Source organism: Triticum aestivum, chromosome 5A (genome assembly GCF_018294505.1).
Source record: "Triticum aestivum cultivar Chinese Spring chromosome 5A, IWGSC CS RefSeq v2.1, whole genome shotgun sequence".
Lineage (NCBI taxonomy): Eukaryota > Viridiplantae > Streptophyta > Magnoliopsida > Poales > Poaceae > Triticum > Triticum aestivum.
The window spans coordinates 63,057,046-63,066,782 of NC_057806.1; the positions used below are offsets into that span (position 1 = coordinate 63,057,046).

General features: G+C 42.6%; 5 non-coding genes and 3 pseudogenes across 5 annotated transcripts; all 8 read right to left on the reverse strand.

Moving 5' to 3' along the window:
- Positions 1-406: 406 nt before the first annotated feature.
- Positions 407-525, reverse strand: LOC123108921 (5S ribosomal RNA). The gene has a single exon (XR_006452268.1). It is a non-coding gene; the product is annotated as a 5S ribosomal RNA (ribosomal RNA).
- A 2,056-nt stretch (positions 526-2,581) lies between these two features.
- Positions 2,582-2,704, reverse strand: LOC123108994 (5S ribosomal RNA). Its single transcript, XR_006452335.1, has one exon. It is a non-coding gene; the product is annotated as a 5S ribosomal RNA (ribosomal RNA).
- A 356-nt stretch (positions 2,705-3,060) lies between these two features.
- On the reverse strand, positions 3,061-3,179 carry LOC123108850 (5S ribosomal RNA). The gene has a single exon (XR_006452187.1). It is a non-coding gene; the product is annotated as a 5S ribosomal RNA (ribosomal RNA).
- Positions 3,180-4,042: 863 nt separating this feature from the next.
- On the reverse strand, positions 4,043-4,161 carry LOC123109029 (uncharacterized; annotated as a pseudogene).
- Positions 4,162-4,526: 365 nt separating this feature from the next.
- Positions 4,527-4,646, reverse strand: LOC123109080 (uncharacterized; annotated as a pseudogene).
- A 365-nt stretch (positions 4,647-5,011) lies between these two features.
- LOC123108745 (5S ribosomal RNA) lies at positions 5,012-5,130 on the reverse strand. The gene has a single exon (XR_006452071.1). It is a non-coding gene; the product is annotated as a 5S ribosomal RNA (ribosomal RNA).
- Positions 5,131-5,930: 800 nt separating this feature from the next.
- Positions 5,931-6,049, reverse strand: LOC123109031 (uncharacterized; annotated as a pseudogene).
- Positions 6,050-6,389: 340 nt separating this feature from the next.
- Positions 6,390-6,508, reverse strand: LOC123108824 (5S ribosomal RNA). The gene has a single exon (XR_006452157.1). It is a non-coding gene; the product is annotated as a 5S ribosomal RNA (ribosomal RNA).
- Positions 6,509-9,737: the final 3,229 nt, after the last annotated feature.

Genomic DNA, 9,737 nt, shown 5'->3' on the forward strand with positions numbered 1-9,737 from the left:
AACCTTAGGCAAAGTGTGGCTGCCAAAAAAATTGTGGCTATGGCCACCACAAGTTTGGCAAGATTTGGCAAATAACTAAGCCTATGACATGTGGACCATATAACTAGAGAAGGGTGGCAAGCCACAAGTGTGGTAATGAACCAAACACATGTCTAAGATGTTGTGGCATGACTAAGGTTAGACGTGACAACCTTAGGATGGGAACCAAACATGCCCTATGTTCTTCCACTCTTTTGTTGACGTGAGATTTGTTCATCCTTTTGCCAACATGTGAGACATCTAGACGCGTGAGTAATGAGCTACGAGCTAAAACATATTGCAAACGTCAAAAATAATATAATGGGATTAATATATATCGCCCATGTGCGTTCTATTTCTCATGAGGCGCAAAATAATAATTAAAAAGGGAATGCAACACGAGGACTTCCCAGGAGGTCACCCATCCTAGTACTACTCTCGCCCAAGCATGGTTAACTTCGATGTTCTGATGGGATCTGGTGCTTTAGTGCTGGTATGATTGCATCCAACATGTTACCCACGGCCTGTTGATGGTGATGATGAAGTTACAGATGCAGGGCTTCGCCTAAGCACTACGACAATATGACCGAGGTGGAAAACTATGGAGGGGGGCACCGCACACGGCTAAAGATCAACTTGTGTGTCTATGGGGTGCCCCCTCCCCCGTATATAAAAGAGGGGAGGAGGAGGAGGGCCATCCACAAGGGGCACACCCAAGGGGAGGAATCCTACTCCTAGTAGGAGTAGGTTTCCCCCTTTCCTAGTCCTAGTAGGAGAAGAAGGAAGGGGAGGAAGAAGAGAAGGAAAAGGGGGGCCCGGCCCCCTAGCCCTAGTCCAATTCGGTTTGGGCTAGGGCAGCATGCGCCACACCTTGGCATGCCTCCTCTCTCCCACCATTAGGCACATGAGGCCCAATAACTACCCGGGGGGGGGGGTCCGGTAACCCCCGGTACTCCGAAACTTATCCGAAACAACCCGAACCATTCCGGTGTCTAAATGTAGTGTTCCAATATATGAATCTTTATGTCTCGACCACTTCGAGACTCATAGTCATGTCCATGATCTCATCCGGGACTCCGAACAACCTTCCGTGCATCAAATCACATAACTCAAAATACATATCGTCATCAAATATTAAGCGTGTAGACCCTACAGGTTCGAGAACTATGTAGACATGACTGAGACACATCTCCGGTCAATAACCAACGGTGGAACCTGGATGCTCATAATGGTTCCTACATATTCTACGAAGATCTTTATCAGTCAAACCGCACAACAACATACGTTGTTCCCTTTGTCATCGGTATGTTACTTGCCCGAGATTCGATCGTCGGTATCATCATACCTAGTTAAATCTCGTCACCGGCAAGTATCTTTACTCATTACATAATGCCTCATCCCGTGACTAACCCATTAGTCACATTGCTTGCAAGGCTCATAGTGATGTGCATTACCGAGAGGGCCCAGAGATACCTCTCTAATACACGGAGTGACAAATCCTAATATCGATCTATGCCAACTCAACAAACACCACCGGAAACACCTGTAGAGCATATTTATAATCACCCTATTATGTTGTGACATTTGATAGCACACAAGATGTTCCTCCGGTATTCGGGAGTTGCATAATCTCATATTTTGAGGAACATGTATAAGTCATGAAGAAAGCAATAGCAATAAACTAAACGATCATAGTGCTAAGCTAACGGATGGGTCTTGTCCATCACATCATTCTCTAATGATGTGATACCATTCTTCAAATGACAACACATGTCTAAGGCTAGGAAACTTAACCATCTTTGATTAACGAGCTAGTCAAGTAGAGGCATACTAGAGACACTTTGTTTGTCTATGTATTCACACATGTACTAAGTTTACAGTTAATACAATTCTAGTATGAATAACAATCATTTATCATGATATAAGGAAATATAAATAACAACTTTATTATTGCCTCTAGGGCATATTTCCTTCATCCGGTGCTTTAGTGGAGGTATGATCAACATCCGACATGTTACTCCCAGTTTCATTCCTTATATGCTTCCCACTCCTAGGTCCACTACAAACACGGCCATACATTCTTACTACCATTACAACCGTCGCCTAATAATGGATAATTCCCTATACTACTTACTCTCTCGCTGAACTACGGAGACGAGTTTACCACGGTTTCCACCCCTCCCTCTATACCGCAGCAACATATATTTCACACCCCTTTCAGAACGCGCGTTTTGTGCCCCAACTCCACCTAGACGCGTGACTAATGAGCTGCAAGATAAAACATATTTCAAACGTCAAAAATAAGATAACGAGGTTAATATATATCGCGCACATGAGTTCTGTTTCTCACGAGGCGGAAAATAATAATTAAAAAGGGAATGCAACACGAGGACTTCCCTGGAGGTCACCCATCCTAGTACTACTCTCGCCCAAGCACGCTTCACGAGGCGGAAAATAATAATTAAAAAGGAAATGCAACACGAGGACTTCCGAGGAGGTCACCCATCCTAGTACTACTCTCGCCCAAGCACGCTTCAAGAGGCAGAAAATAATAATTAAAAAGGGAATGCAACACGAGGACTTCCCAGGAGGTCACCCATCCTAGTACTACTCTCACCCAAGCATGCACGCTTAACTTTGGAGTTCTGATGGGATACGGTGCTTTAGTGCTGGTATGATCACATCCGACAAGTTACCCCTGGCTTCATCCCTTATGCTTCCCACTCCCAGGTCTTCTACAAAGACAATTATACAACCATTACAACCATTGCCTAATAATGGATAATGTCCTATACTACTTTCTCTCTCACTCAACTGAGGAGATGAGTTTACACCGCTTTCTGCCCCTCCCTCTATAGCGCAACAACACATATTTTACTCCCTTTTCTGAACACGCTTTTCGCGCCCCAACTCCCCTAGACACATGAGTAATGAGCTGCGAGCTAAAACAAATCGAAAACATCAAAAATAAGATAACGGGGTTAATATATATCATGCACGTGCGTTATGTTTCTTATGAGGCACAAGAAAATAATTAAAAAGGGAATGCAACACGAGGATTTCCTAGGAGGTCACCCATCCTAGTACTACTCTCACCCAAGCATGCTTAACTTTAGAGTTCTGATGGGATCCGGTGCTTTAGTGCTGGTATGATCGCATCCGACATGCTACCCCTTCTTCATCCCTTATGCTTCCCACTCCCAGGTCTGCTACAAAGACGATTGTACATTCTTACTACCATTACAACTGTTGCCTAATAATGGATAATGCCCTATACTACTTACTCTCTCGTTCAACTACTGAGAGGAGTTTACCATGGTTTCCACACCTCCCTCTATACCGCAGCAACACATGTTTTACAACCCCTTCAGAAAGCGCTTTTCGCACCCCAACTCCCCCTAGATGCGTGAGTAATTAACTGCGGGCTAAAACATATCGCAAACGTCCAAAATAAGATAACGGTGTTAATATATATCGCACACGTGCATTTTGTTTCTCACGAGGCTCATAATAATAATTAAAAAGGGAATGCAACACAAGGACTTCTCTTCGGAGTTCTGATGGGATCCGGTGCTTTAGTGTTGGTATGATCACATCCGACATGTTACCCCCGACTTCATCCCTTACGCTTCTCACTCCCAGGTCCGCTACAAAGACGGTTGTACATTCTTACTACCATTACAACCATTCCCTAATAATGAATAATGCCCTATACTACTTACTCTCTCGCTCAACTACGAAGACAAGTTTACCACGGTTTCCACCCCTCCCTCTGTACCGCAGCAACACGTATTTTACACCCCTTTCAGAACGCGCTTTTCGCGCCCCAACTCTCCCTAGAGGCGTGACTAATGAGCTCCGAGCTAAAACATATCGCAAATGTGAAAAATATGATGGCAAGCTTAATATATATCGCGCACGTGCGTTCTGTTTCTCACGGGGTGCAAAAAAATAATTAAAAAGGGAATGCAACACGAGGACTTGAGTTCTGTTTCTCACGAGGCGCATAAATAATAATTAAAAGGGAATGAAACACGAGGACTTCCTAGGAGGTAACCCATCCTACTACTACTCTCGCCAAAGCACGCTTAACTTCGGAGTTCTGATGGAATCTGGTGCTTTAGTGTTGGTATAATTGCATCCGACATGTTACCCCCGGCTTCATCCCTTATGCTTCCCACTCCCTGGTCCGCTACAAAGACGACTGTAAATTCTTACTACCATTACACCCGTCGCCTAATAAAGGATAATGCCATATACTACTTAGTCTCTCGCTCAACTACGAAGACGAGTTTACCATGATTTCCACCCCTCCCTCTATACCGCAGCAACACATATTTTACTCCACTTTCAGAACGCGCTTTTTGCGCCCCAACTTCCCTTAGATGCATGAGTAATGAGCTGCGAGCTAAACCATAATGCAAACATAAAAAATAAGATAACGGGGTTAATATATATCATGCACGTGCGTTCTGTTTCTCATGAGGCGAAAAATAATAATTAAAAAGGGAATGCTACACACGGGGACTTCCTAGGAGGTCACCCATCCTAGTACTACTCTTTCCCAAGAATGCTAACTTCAGAGTTCTTATAGGATCCAGTGCTTTACTGCTGGTATGATCGCATCTGACATGTTACCCCCGGCTAAATCGCTTATGCTTCCCACTCCCAGGTCTGCTACAAAGACGAATGTAGATTCTTCCTACCATTAGAACAGTTGCCTAATAATGGATAATGCCCTAAACTACTTACTCTCTTACTCAAATACAGAGATGAGTTTACCACGGTTTCCACCCCTCCCTCTATACCGCAACAACACTTATTTTACACCCCTTTCAGAATGCGCTTTTCGCACCCCAACTCCCCCAAGACGCGTGAGTAATGAGCTGCGAGCTAACACATATCGCTAATGTTAAAAATAAGATAACGGGGTTAATATATATCATGCACGTGCGTTCTATTTTTCACGAGGCGCAAGAAAATAATTAAAAAGGGAATGCAACACGAAGACTTCCTAGGAGGTCACCCATCCTAGTACTACTCTAGTCCAAGCACGCTTAACTTCGGAGTTCTGATGGGATCCGGTGCTTTAGTGCTGGTATGATCGCATCCAATATGTTACCCCCGGCTTCATCCCTTATGCTTCCCACTCCCAGGTTGGCTACAAAGACGGCTGTACATTCTTACTAACATTACAACCATTGCCTAACAATGGATAATGACCTATACTACTTACTCTCTCGCTGAACTACGGAGACGAGTTTACCACGGTTTCCACCCCTCCCTCTATACCACGGCAACACGTATTTTACAACCCTTTCAGAATGCACATTTCGCGCCCCAGCTCCCCTAGACCCATGAATAATGAGCTGCGAGCTAAAACATATCGCAAACGTCAAAAATATGTTAACGGGGTTAATATATATCGTGCACGCGCGTTCTGTTTCTCACGAGGCGCAAAAAATAATTAATAAGGAATGCAACACGAGGACTACCCTTTAGATTTCTGATGGGATCCGGTGCTTTAGTGCTGGTATGATCGTATCCGACATGTTACCCCCGGCTTTATCCCTTATGCTGCCCACTCCCAGGTCCGCTACAAAGACGGCTGTACATTCTTACTACCATTACAATTATTGCCTAATAATGGATAGTGCCCTTTACTACTTACTCTCTCGCTCAACTACGGAAACAAATTTACCATGGTTTCCACCCCTCCCTCTATACCGCAGCAACACGTATTTTACACCCCTTTCAGAACGTGCCTTTTGCGCCCCAACTCCCCCTAGACGCTAGAGTATTGAGCTACGAGCTAAAACATATCCTAAACGTTAAAAATAAGATAACGGGGTTAATATATATTGCGCACATGCGTTCTATTTCTCACGAGGCGCAAAATAATAATTAAAAAGGGAATGCAACGCGAGGACTTCCCAGGAGGTCACCCATCCTACTACTACTCTTGTCCAAGCATGCTTAACTTCAGAGTTTTGATGGGATGTGGTGCTTTAGTGCTAGTATGATCACACCCTTATGCTTCACTCTCCCAAGTCCGCTACAAAGACGCATGTACATTCTTACTACCATTACAATCGTTGCCTAATAATGGGTAATGCCATGTACTAGTTACTCTCTCGTTCAACTATGGAGACGAGTTTACTACGGTTTCCACCCCTCCCTCTATACCAAAGCAACATGTATTTTACACCCCTTTCAGAACGAGCTTTTCACGCCCCAACTCCCCCTTGACGCGTGATTAGTAAGCTGCGAGCTAAAACATATCGCAAACATTAAAAACAAGATAACGGTGTTATTATATATCGCGCACGTGCGTTCTGTTTTTCATGAGGCGCAAAAAAATAATTAAAAATGGAATGCAACACGAGGACTTCTCAGGAGGTCACCCATCCTAGTACTACTTTCGCCCAAGCACGCTTAACTTCATAGTTCTGATGGGATCTGGTGCTTTAGTGCTGGTATGATCGCATCAGACATGTTACCCCCGGCTTCATCCCTTATGCTTCCCACTCCCAAGTCCACTTCAAAGATGGCTGTACATTCTTACTACCATTAAAACAGTTTCCTAATAATGGATAATGCCCTATACTATTTATTCTCTCGCTCAACTACGGAGACGAGTTCACCTAGATTTAAACTTTGCATCATAGTAGGTTGTCTAGATATGCAACTAGGTGAGCAACCTATATGATGCAACAACAATAAGTACACAAGCAAGCAAGGGATGTAACACAAGATAAGCGTGCACGAGTAAAGGGCAGATATAACCAAGAGTGGAGCCGGTGAAGACGAGGATGTGTTACCGAAGTTCCTTCCCTTTGAGAGGAAGTACCACTGATGCACGTCGGTCCTAAACAAACAGTTTAAAACCCCTTTCCGCGAAGGCATTTGGAACCGTCTCTAAGTGAGTGTGGGCGATAGGGGGTACTTCCCACACGACCCAGAAACCGTCGGGGATAGGGCCCCTATAGTACTCCTACTCATTTCTGCTCGCATTTCCATCGCAATCGGTATTCTGTGGTGCTACGTTTACGATGCGCGACCCATCACAAATGGTTCACTATTATAGAACATGTATGATGAGCAGTCCATCACAAACGGTTCACCGTTAAGAAGATTAGCTAATCGTCTTACGAGTGTCGGACAGGATTACGAAACGTCGGACCGTCGTAACATCGTCGTAGTCGACAACTATCACACACGCTATTCTGTGGTGCAACATTTACGATGCATACTTCACCAGAAACATTTCATTGTTGAGAATCATGTACGATAAGGCAACTAAGACAAACGTTTAGTTTGCCCGCACCATTTGTGATATTGTCTGACATCGCACACACTTTGCAAACGCCAACTGTGTGCATGCCTGCACACCTATCCTCCCTGTGAACCATCTCAGATTATGGTGCATATCACAAACGTTTGTGTTTTACCAACCGTGTGTGCCGTAACAACCTGGAGAGCGTAATTTCACTGTAATTTAAATGCTTCTTTTCCAAATTGTACCGGATTTGGATTTGAATTTGAATGCATGCTACAGCTTTATACATATCCATTAGGTTCAAACAACCAATGCATTATTCGATGCATAGGTACATATGTTCAAGAATTACATAAGAACCAAATAAAGAATGATGAACCACAGTTGTATACTTGTACTATTAAGGATGGTAAATAAAGAGGCGAAATATATTCTGGTTGCTGAACAAGGTGAAGCAGAATGCCCATATTGTGCCCTCCTCCATGCCGAAGGCACGCACGACTCTAGTCCAACCCCTTGTGATAGTCGACTGCCCATCCTTCACGGTCTTCATGAAAACATCTAGATAATCATCGTGTTCTGGTAGAAAAACTTAAACTTTGCATGCCCACCAATCATGTAGTTTGAGAGGTAATCTTGAGTAATCTGCTTTGGCAACCACTGCAAAGGAATAAGATTTCAGACATTGTCATCTAACACAATTCATTATGGGCAGTAAAAAGAAGGCTGCAGAGTTCTTAATTACCATCCCGCTGTTCGTTGTTGTCTTGGATAAAGTGTAAACAAATAGTTTAATTGCCATCTTTGGACCCATTTTACTAACAATCTTTATCAGCTTCCTCACTTGATGCTGGTTCATCGATATCTCATTGCCCCATACGCAAAAAGGGTTGAAACGCGGATCTTTACTAATTACATATGTACCTAAAAGCACCAAGTTAATATTAGAAGCTAAACAACAATGGCTCAATGATGTAGTACAACACTCTTTTATAATATGTCTATATACATTTGTATGTGGTAGTCCCTTTGAAATCCCTAAAAAGAAAAAATATTTAGGAACGGGGGGAGTATCTTATAACATCCAATATACTCACATATTTGATGAATTAATGTCTTATATTTTGGGCCGGAAGGAGTTTAGTTCATTCTTAAAAATTATCTTCTACTGTATCCACGGGTTACAGTTAGTTTGAGCTTGTTCGGGCTCAAATAGCCCTAAAGTATATCTAAACATGAGGGCTAGTTTGAGCTAGTTGCATCTATAACCCACCCAAAAAAACTTGTATCCAACCCAAGAGGTGCTAATTGGAGCTAGTTCTCCTAGTGCATTTATTGTCAATCTAATCCTGCCATCCAAAAAACTCTTTGGATGGAGTTAGTTCAGGGTTAGTAATGAGCTCGAAACTAACTCTAACCTCTAGCTAAGTTGAGTATCCAAACATGGATGTGTTGTTGTTGTTGTTGCTGCTGCTGCTCTTCTACGTATATCTAGACATCATTAGAACATTAATGTAACACTCTTCCTTGTTGCTATGTAGACTAGGATTGCATATTTAGACATTAAGTACAGTGCATGTTGCTATGTAGCCTCAGATATATTACATATGGCCCTAGTTAACCTAAGGAAAAATGGGTTGCAGATATATTCAGTTAAAAGTCTGATTCACCGATTAGTCCCTTATCAGCCGCCGGCCTATATGGTACCAGCAACGGATATCCTGAATAGTGAGCAGATATAAGCCATGGGATGAAACTAACCTCGACGGAAAAAAGCAGTCGTTCCCAAAATTGTTCTGTGTAGGTACATCAAGAAGCATGTTAAGCACAACAGGCTAAACATCAACCAAAATTACACACGGCAGACAAAATAATCTCCAAAAGATAGCTTCAGTGTGCAGGTTTAAGCACGCCAGTAAAGCAAAACAAGTGGAAAGGTGTGCTAACTGCTACAGACCTAACATTTAACAACAAGCAAACATGGTCATTCAAACTAGTATTGTGCCGGTCTAAGTACACTGGTTATGGTTAAATAAAAATGGAAAGGCGTGTTAACTATAAGATGCAGCAACCAAATGTAGTCATTCATAGTGGTATTGTTGAAATTGGTACCGATGAAATTGAACTACATAGTTTATATTTGCACATATAGAACATCATGTTGTGAATAACTGGAATAAACAAGGCATACTACGAACAACCAAAGATAGCATTAGAAACTGAACATATGCTAACTACAAACAACCGAACAATCAATTTTTTTTAAAAGAGGCATATGCTAGCTATAACAGGCTTAACAACATGCAAATATATGCATTCCTATTGGTATGTTTAAAACTAGATTGATGAAATGTACCGCACAGTAAATAATTGCACATATAGAGCATCACATTGTGAATAACTGAAAGAAACAAATCATGGGTTTCCTCACTTGTCACAG